The sequence below is a fragment of the Canis aureus genome, chromosome 21, assembly GCF_053574225.1.
Source record: "Canis aureus isolate CA01 chromosome 21, VMU_Caureus_v.1.0, whole genome shotgun sequence".
In the NCBI taxonomy this organism is placed as follows: Eukaryota; Metazoa; Chordata; class Mammalia; order Carnivora; family Canidae; genus Canis; species Canis aureus.
In genome coordinates, this window is record NC_135631.1 from 7,096,451 (window position 1) to 7,104,508 (window position 8,058).

Consider the following 8,058-nt stretch of genomic DNA (forward strand, 5'->3'; position numbering starts at 1 on the left):
AGAAACATCTGTCTGGAGGGCTGTGTGTATCGATGTTTTTACGCATGCCATATATAACGTGGGAGAGGCCCACTCCACATTCCCTACATGTTTATTGCAAAATAACTTTATCCTAAGAATTACAGGAAAAATATCACCCACATCCCCACTACCCTAACAAATCAACTGTGCATGTTTCACGTTCCCCTCCAGGCCACGTGCCGGGGCAGACACGACTTCGAAACCAAGCCCAAGCGGTCTTGTTTGTTCATTGATTTGTTCAGCAAACGTTCACTAACTACTTACCTACTCTGAATGAGGGACTGTGAGCTGAAAAATAATTGCTTAGATTTTCCTGGGTTTCAGCACTCATGCGAAGCTCCCTCACGGATCAGGGTACTAATCAGGGTATGTTGACAGTGGTAACCATCACTCCCCAATTACAGTGGCCTCATCCAGCCAATGTGTAGTTCTTGTCCATGGCTGTGCGGTGCAGGTAGTGTTGGGGCTCTGCTCCATGCAGTCACGCAGGGACTCAGGCCTCTCCATGCCAGAGCTCCTGCCATCCCTCAGGACCCTCCATTTGGTAGCCTGCACTGGGCTGGCAGAGGATGAACAGAAGGAAAGAGCAGGGTGGGTCGCACGGGCCTCGCCTGGAGGTGGTGCACATCATTTCCAGCTCATTCCATTGAGCGGGGCTTGGTCACATACCTGCGTCTACCTGTGAGGAGGGCTAGACAGCACGTCCAGCTGGGTCCCTAGAAGAAAAAGGAAACAGGTTTGGTGACCATCTGGCCAGTGTCTGCCACAATCCTTGACAACACACTGTTTGGTTCTGAAAAGTGGATTAAGAAGCACAAACCGAATTGTGGAAGGAAAAGGTGATATCATCATCACATTTGAAGGTCTCTGGGAAAACGTGAGCTACAAAGGCAGGCTGAGGAGAATGTCTGGGTCAGAGCCTGGCTTTTGGAGGATCCTGCTGTGTGTGCAGGTAAGCTCTTCCCCACCGCCACCCACCAGTGTGGCTGAGCTTTCTTAAGCCGTTCTACACAGCCAGAGATTTACCTGCTCATTTTCTGCGCACCTTCCAGAAGTGGCTACTGCTCTTGCCTTTCTGTCCTCTGCATCCCTGTGGGTTTATGTCTTTCAAATCCCTTTGTTGTAGCTTTGGCCCAGCAAACTCAGATAACAGTGGTTAAGAACTATCTTCAGGACCCTGTTTGGCTTCTCCCGGTTTAACATCATCTTCTGGTGTCATTACGTGATCTTCATGATGATAATTTTCATGGTGACATTAAGAAAGGAGACTTTTCTTGCAAAGAGCGTGTTCCACGGAGCATTGGTAGGTGTGCCAAAGATGAAAGGTGCTCTGAGCTGAAACTAGTTTGGGATGTTTGGGATTTACGAAGGTAACCGCAATCAATTCCAAGGACTATACTTCCAAGTATATAATCAATCGCAAGGTCTTGGTACATTCAAAGACCTACATCCCATCAGGCCATAGTGCTTCCGAAGAGATTCTGGCCTTACCTCTGTTTCCTTCAGAGCAGTAACGAAGATCCTATTTGGGTCCCATGGGTGACTGTTCCCTGAACCCCCGGGCCCGGGCTGGGTTAGATGACTCCCCGTGGACCCTCATAGTCCCTGCCACCTGTCACATCACCCGTCATCATGTATTGCAATTGTCTGCTTGAGTTTTCTCTGGCCTGTGAGCCACCTGTGGGCTGCAATGGAGGCTGGCTGACTGTTAAAATCCTACCATATAGTACAGGTCTGGAGCAGAAAAAGCATTCGATCTATTGGAAGGAAAGAAGGAAGGAAAGGAGCAAGGGAGAAAAGAAGAAGGGAGGGAAAGAAGGAAGAAGGAGGGAGGGAGGGAGGCCAGTCGCCCAGGCACCGTGTGAGTGGAGCATGGCCCTCCGGGCCACCTGTGCACACAGACACACGATCCCGTGGGAGCTGGTGCCCAGCACTGCTGTGTGTAAACAGAGCCTGCCCCCTCTGGCGTGGCCCCATCTTCCGACACTGGCCTTCGCCTCCCTGTGGAAACCCAAGATCCAGACTGGGACAAGGGTTGGCAGATGTCTGTGAAAAGGACCGTCTGCCTTTGCAGATAAGAGTTCCCCAGACAATGGGATGGCCTGGGCCGGGAATTCCCACTGGGCTCCAGTTGAGAGACTCCGATAGTCCTGGGTCACAGTTCCCTTGCCCCTCAGGGCCGTTTCTGTGGGTTGGAGTATCCCCACGAGGCAGCTCCCCTCCCACCCAAACCCACAACCATCTCAGAGGACTTCTCAGAACCAGAGATTTTTCTCTGATGGCCCTGCATTGGGACGGTTGGCTTTGTGGCCTCGGCTTGAGCCACCTTCTCTTGGATCGTTGGGGTCTGTTCAGTGGAGACTGGGGCCTTCATGTGTGGGGCACACAGGGATGATGAATAAGTGGTTAAGGCTCACCCTTTTTGGGGGTTAACCATCCCCAGCTTGGGGCTCAGAGATGGAGAGCTCCATGTGGTAGGTAGTCCTCTCTAGTGCCCCCAACAAAAGATGGCCATGGGGGAACCAAGGCGGTCAACAGGGTGCCCAAGTCCCCTTGTGGGCCTGGGTGTGACTCCCAGCTCTGAGCCACGACCCTTCCTCATTACGGTGCATGCTTTGAAGAGTGGAAACCGTGTGCGTGTTTGTGAAGGAACAGGGAGCAGAGGGTACGATGGCCAAGGCGCCCTCCGGAAAGCCCACACCCCTAACCCCGCTTGCATTTGAGTCATTGGGGACCTGTTCTGCGGGAACCCACCCTCCCTCCTGGGGAAGCAGGAGTGGCAGAAAGAGGCCAGGGATTTCTGTCCTGTTCTCTTTTCAGTGCTGTCCTGTAATTGGCCTCGACTCCCTCATGAAGCTTCTAGTCAGAGAATCAGACCACCAAGGAGGCTGGGCCAGCTCTGGCGTCCTCTCATAGTTGTAGCCCTTACCAGGGCTTTAACTCCAAGTCTTGGCTCAGGGCTGCTTCTTTCACAGAGGACATTGTCACGAGAGCCTCTCTCTGTGCTCCTCCTGGCCATGCGCCTTCCCTGTCCCTTTCTCCAGCCTCAGGCTCTGGGCCCCACTCACCGTTACTCAGATGAGAAGTGTGTCTTTCCTTCTGCAGATGTAATTGTCACCTAACTGCTTGCTCTGGACTCCCCCCACCACAGAAACAGACCATGAAGTTCAAGGTCAGAGGTGCAAGCACTCTTAAGAAAGGGGCTTGTGCCGATTTAAAAAGTGAATGTGAAATGAGGGGGTCAGGTGTCCCCGGTAACCCCTCTGTATCAGTCAGCTATGGCTGTTACACTGTGTAACAAACTGCTCTCAGACTCCAGGAACACAACCATCAGGATGTATTTCTTGCTGGTCCACGGACTGGTCGAGGTTTGGCTGATTCACAGTGGGCTCAGCTGGGCTTGGCTCTGGGCCAGGACATGCTCCGTGTGTCAATTCTGCAGGGACCAGCAGGCTCCTGTGGGCGTAATCTCCTCACAGCACCAGCAGAGGTGCAGGCGATGAGCCCACTCACAAGAGCATCTTTCAAGCCTTGGTTTGCCCTTGTCAGCTGATATTCTCCTGTTCAAAGTGAGTCAGGTGGCTGAGCCCCCATCTGGGGACAGGGGTGCGAAGAGACTGTAGGGTGGAGCTAAGGACCCTCACTGTGGTCTACCGTGGCCCCTTTCTAAGGGCTTGGAGCTGAACTCTGTCCTGAGGGAGGGGTCTTGCCAGTGTGGATGGGATTGGGACTTTGGATGCTGAAAATTGTGGGTTTGGGTTTGCAGCCTGTCGGGTCACTCACAAGCTGTGGGATGGCGGGTTGAGCCCTGGTTTGAGTGTAGAATGGGAGGTGATATTTGTCCACACTTGTGCTTGCAGCAAGAGCTGAGTCAGGTGGGCTGAAGCGCTGGCCACACAGCAGCCGCTCTGAGTGTCAAGACCGGATTCCCATGCAGGGTGCATCTTCCTCAGTGAAGCATTTCAGACATTGGCGCCCAGAGGAGTGCATGCCCCCGGAGTCACTGTTCAATATGGCTGAGAAGTCACATGGTTGGGGACGCCTGGGTGGTTCAGTGACTGAGCGTCTGCCTTTGGCTCAGGGCATCATCCCGGGGTCCTGGGATCGAGTCCTGCATCGGGCTCCCCGCAGAGAGCCTCCTTCTCCCTTTGCCTGTGTCTCTGCCTCTCTCATGAATCAATAAATAAAATCTTAAAAAAAAAAAAAAAGAAGTCACACGGTTCAAGTGGTTTCAAACTAGTGGCAGCCCCAGATTCAAGCTTGCCCTTGAGAGTCCTGGCAAGAGATTCTGACGTCATAGCACATTCCTGACGTCATAGCACACAGACACCCTCGGGCTGGCTCTGAGGGGATGGGGGCAGCGATAACCTCACTTCTTCTCTTCTGCGCTGCAGGGAAGCTCCTCTGTGATCTGATAGAGGCCCCTCCTACCACCTCGTCACTGTCACATGGAGCTGAGAAAGGAAAGCCCATGTCCTGGGGCCACCTGCTCTGTGAGCACGGTTTGTGCTCATTTGTGACCTGGAGGCAGCAGGGATAACATGGACATGTCCACCCAGGCTTTTATTCCAGAGTCTCTTTGTCTTCTTGTGGGGAGGTGACAGTCCCTTTGAAAATGGGATGGAAGCTATTGGACCTTCACCCCCTCACAATACACGCAGACATGTCATCTTTTGGGTACCATTTCTGTAGATTTTATTTATTTATTTGAGAGAGAGAGAGAGCATGAGAAAGAGAGAGCGACCACAAACAAGGAGGAGGGGTAGAGGGAAGGCCACACTCCCCACTGAGCAGGGATCCTGATGTGGGACTCGATCCCAGAACCCTAGGATCATGACCTGAGCCGAAGGCAGATGCTTCACCAATGGAGCCACCCACCACCCCTGAAGACCATTTATATATGAGAAGTGAAGAGCCCCATCCAGGGGCACATCAGAGGACAGGGGCCACTTGAGCTCCCATCAGACAAGGCCAGGTGATTCCAGCATCATAATGGACACTGCCAGTAATGGATCATAACCCCATCATGAGGATGTGAATCCGGAGTTCACACTGACAATGAATTAGCAGATGGATCAATGAACAAACAGAGGAGAAGAGAAAGTCTTTAGAGTGGAACAGCAGCTAACAAATGTGGACGGAGTGATAGGTCAGAAAATTGCAATTTTGCAATCATCTGAGCAGCAAGTGATTTGGGCAAGAATAGGGTCCTACTCATGGATGGATGTGAAGACCGTCTGGTGAAAGTTGATTTTTTATGTATTTATTTTTATTTATTCATGAAAGACAGAGAGGCAGAGACACAGGCAGGGGGAGAAGCAGGTTACCCACAGGGAGCCTGATGTGGGACTCGATCTCAGGACCCCAGGATCACACCCTGAGCCGAAGGCAGAGCTCAACCATTGAGCCACCCAGGTGCCCCTGGGAGAAAGTTAAATGAAGAACATGTTATTTAGAGTGTCTCAAAGTGTCTTTTCATGGGTGACTTGTGACATTCCAAGGGGCGAATGGAGCAGCCTGGAGCCCACCACCTCTACCAAGCAATCCGAGTCAACAGTGCCATTGCTGGGACCGGTGACAGCCTGTGTCTCCTGACAGCACGCACGAAGGACACAGCCTCAGTTCTGCAGCTGCCCTCAGGATGCCGGAGTCATGAAGAAAAAGGAAGCACTGAAGAATCGTCCAGAATAAAGGAGCCTCAAGAAGACCTACTGCTAAATGCACTGGTAGATCTTATTTTGAAATGAAATGCTATGAGGAACGTGACGGGGGTGGCTGGAAAAATCTGAGAAAGAATCATGCATTAAGTGATAATGTTTCAATGGTCAACTTTTAGAACTTCTTAATTGTGCTGCGGTAAACCTCATTAAAAACCCTATGCATTCCTAAAAATAATCGTGTGGTGGCAACGTGAGCAAAACATTCTTGTTATTAAAACATACCTGCCGGGGACGCCTGGTTGAGCATCTGCCTTTGGCTTAGGTGGTGATCCCAGGTCTGGGTTCGAGATCCGTATTGGGCTCCTCGCAGGGAGCCTGCTTCTCCCTCTGCCTTGTGTCTCTGCCTCTCTCTGTGTCTCTCATGAATAAATAAAATCTTTTTTTTTTTTTAAACCTATAGGATTATTTGAGGACTGCTGTGGATTGAATTGTGTCCCCATCTCCACACCTCCAAATCCACATGTGAAGCCCCAGTGCCCAGCCCGGTTGCACTGGGAGTGAGGAGGTAATTGAAGTAGGATGCAGTCAGGAGGGCGAGCCCGATCCCATGTGCTTCAGGTCCTTGTAGGAACACCTCCGGCGCGCTCTCTCCTACTCCTCGGAGTGAGGACCAGCGGGATGTCAGTGCCCACAGCCAGCAAGCGGGCTCTCCCCTGAGGCTGAACCTGATCTCGGATTTCCAGCTCCAAAACCATGGGGGCTAAATTTTAGATAATTAAGCCACCTCGTCTATGCTGTTTTGTTACGGTGTCCGAGCCGGCCAGACAGGCGCAGAGTGTCAGCAATTCGGTGGTTCAGAAGAAAAGATAAGAATATATGAGAGATAGAGTGAGAAAGCAAACTGGCAAAATGAACGTTGATGGTTGGTGAGTCTAGGTGAAGGGTGTCATTTGCATTATTTGTACAGGCTTTTTGTACATTTGAGATCATTTCCAAATATACAGTTAAACCAAAAAAGAGGCTCCAGCTCTGTACAAAAACAAGGAAAAAGCCAGGCCATGCTCTGAGGGCTCAGGATTGATTCTCCTGGTGCTGAATTGCTGAGTGCATCTGCGGATAATCCGAGGCAGAGGGGGCCCAGGAAACCTTGATGGGGCGGAGAGGAAACAATAGCCGGTTGAATTCTAGGATTCGTGAGGCTCCTGGGACCAAGCTCTCCTGAATATCAGGGATGGGCATGAACTGTTCCCAAAGTGTGTTCCTTGGATCCCTATCCTGAGGAATTCTTTACCCAGGAGGGTTCCCTGGGCAGGTACATTTGAGAAAGGCAGCGTGCGTGGTTCCCCCTCCTGGGTATTGGTGAGATATTTTATTAAGGCACATTTATTTAAAGCCTCTGAGGAAAAATAAATAAATAAATAAAAATAAAGCCTCTGAGGAGTTGTCTTCAGGAGCCGCATGGGACTTCATATAGTGAGGTGGAGAGATTCTTGAGAATCTCTCATGAGAGAAGTAGCTGGAAGATGGATGCCTCGGCCTCCCGGGAACCGCGCGGGTGGCACAGACCCTCCAGGCACCTCTGCCATTTCCAGGAAGGGAGCAGGGAGAGGGGTATGATCCGCCTGTCTACAGGGGTGCAAGAAAGTTACTTGGGCAGGTGCTTGTGATGCCCTGGGATGCCAGGCGTGCCGGCTGAGCCAGGACCCAGGTGTCCTGGTAGCTGGCTAAGAATCAGGCCCTTCCCTTTCTCCTGTTTGGCCCAGGGGCCCGGGTGGCACTGGGCTTGACTGAGCCACATTCCTCATCCACCAAGTCTGATTCCTCTCCAAACACTTGGGGCTCTGCTCATCTTGCCTCTTCCTCGGCTCTGGCCACCCTGCCAGGCCCCGCTGGTGCCCCCTCATCCCCTGCATCCCAACGCACAGTCCCAAGGGGTTCTAAACTGCTCAGCGGCCTGCACTGTCCACCTTCGCTCTGCTCAGAGGTGCGGGGCACAGCTGCCCTGCTGTGCCCAGAGCCGCACACCAGTAACAGAAAGAATCGACGTGATTGAAAGCACTCTGGGATCCGTTCCACTTTTTTCGTGAGATGCTGTTACATAGACACGCAGAAGATGTAGTGCCAACGTGGTGCACCCAAAGTCTCAGCCTGTGCTTCTTAAAATCTGTGAAGGCCTCACCGATCTTTGGAGTGTGGACAGTTCGCTTTACCCAACTGAGCTCTCAAATTTCAAACCACGCGGCTCCTCTTTTGCGGCAGGTGAGTTTCCTTTAAAACCCCTGGCAAGTGGATCCCATCATCCCTGCAGCATTAACGAGGCCCAAGGGAGCTTGGATTTGGCTCAGCAGACGTGTTCCGTGCATATCTCGCCACACAG

At 51.9% G+C, this 8,058-nt stretch overlaps 1 long non-coding RNA gene across 1 annotated transcript; it reads left to right on the plus strand.

Annotated features, from left to right (window-relative positions):
* Positions 1-658: 658 nt before the first annotated feature.
* LOC144293206 (uncharacterized) lies at positions 659-4,702 on the plus strand. Its single transcript, XR_013360625.1, has 3 exons — positions 659-973; positions 3,464-3,590; positions 3,882-4,702. It is a non-coding gene; the product is annotated as an uncharacterized LOC144293206 (long non-coding RNA).
* The last annotated feature ends 3,356 nt before the right edge of the window (positions 4,703-8,058 follow it).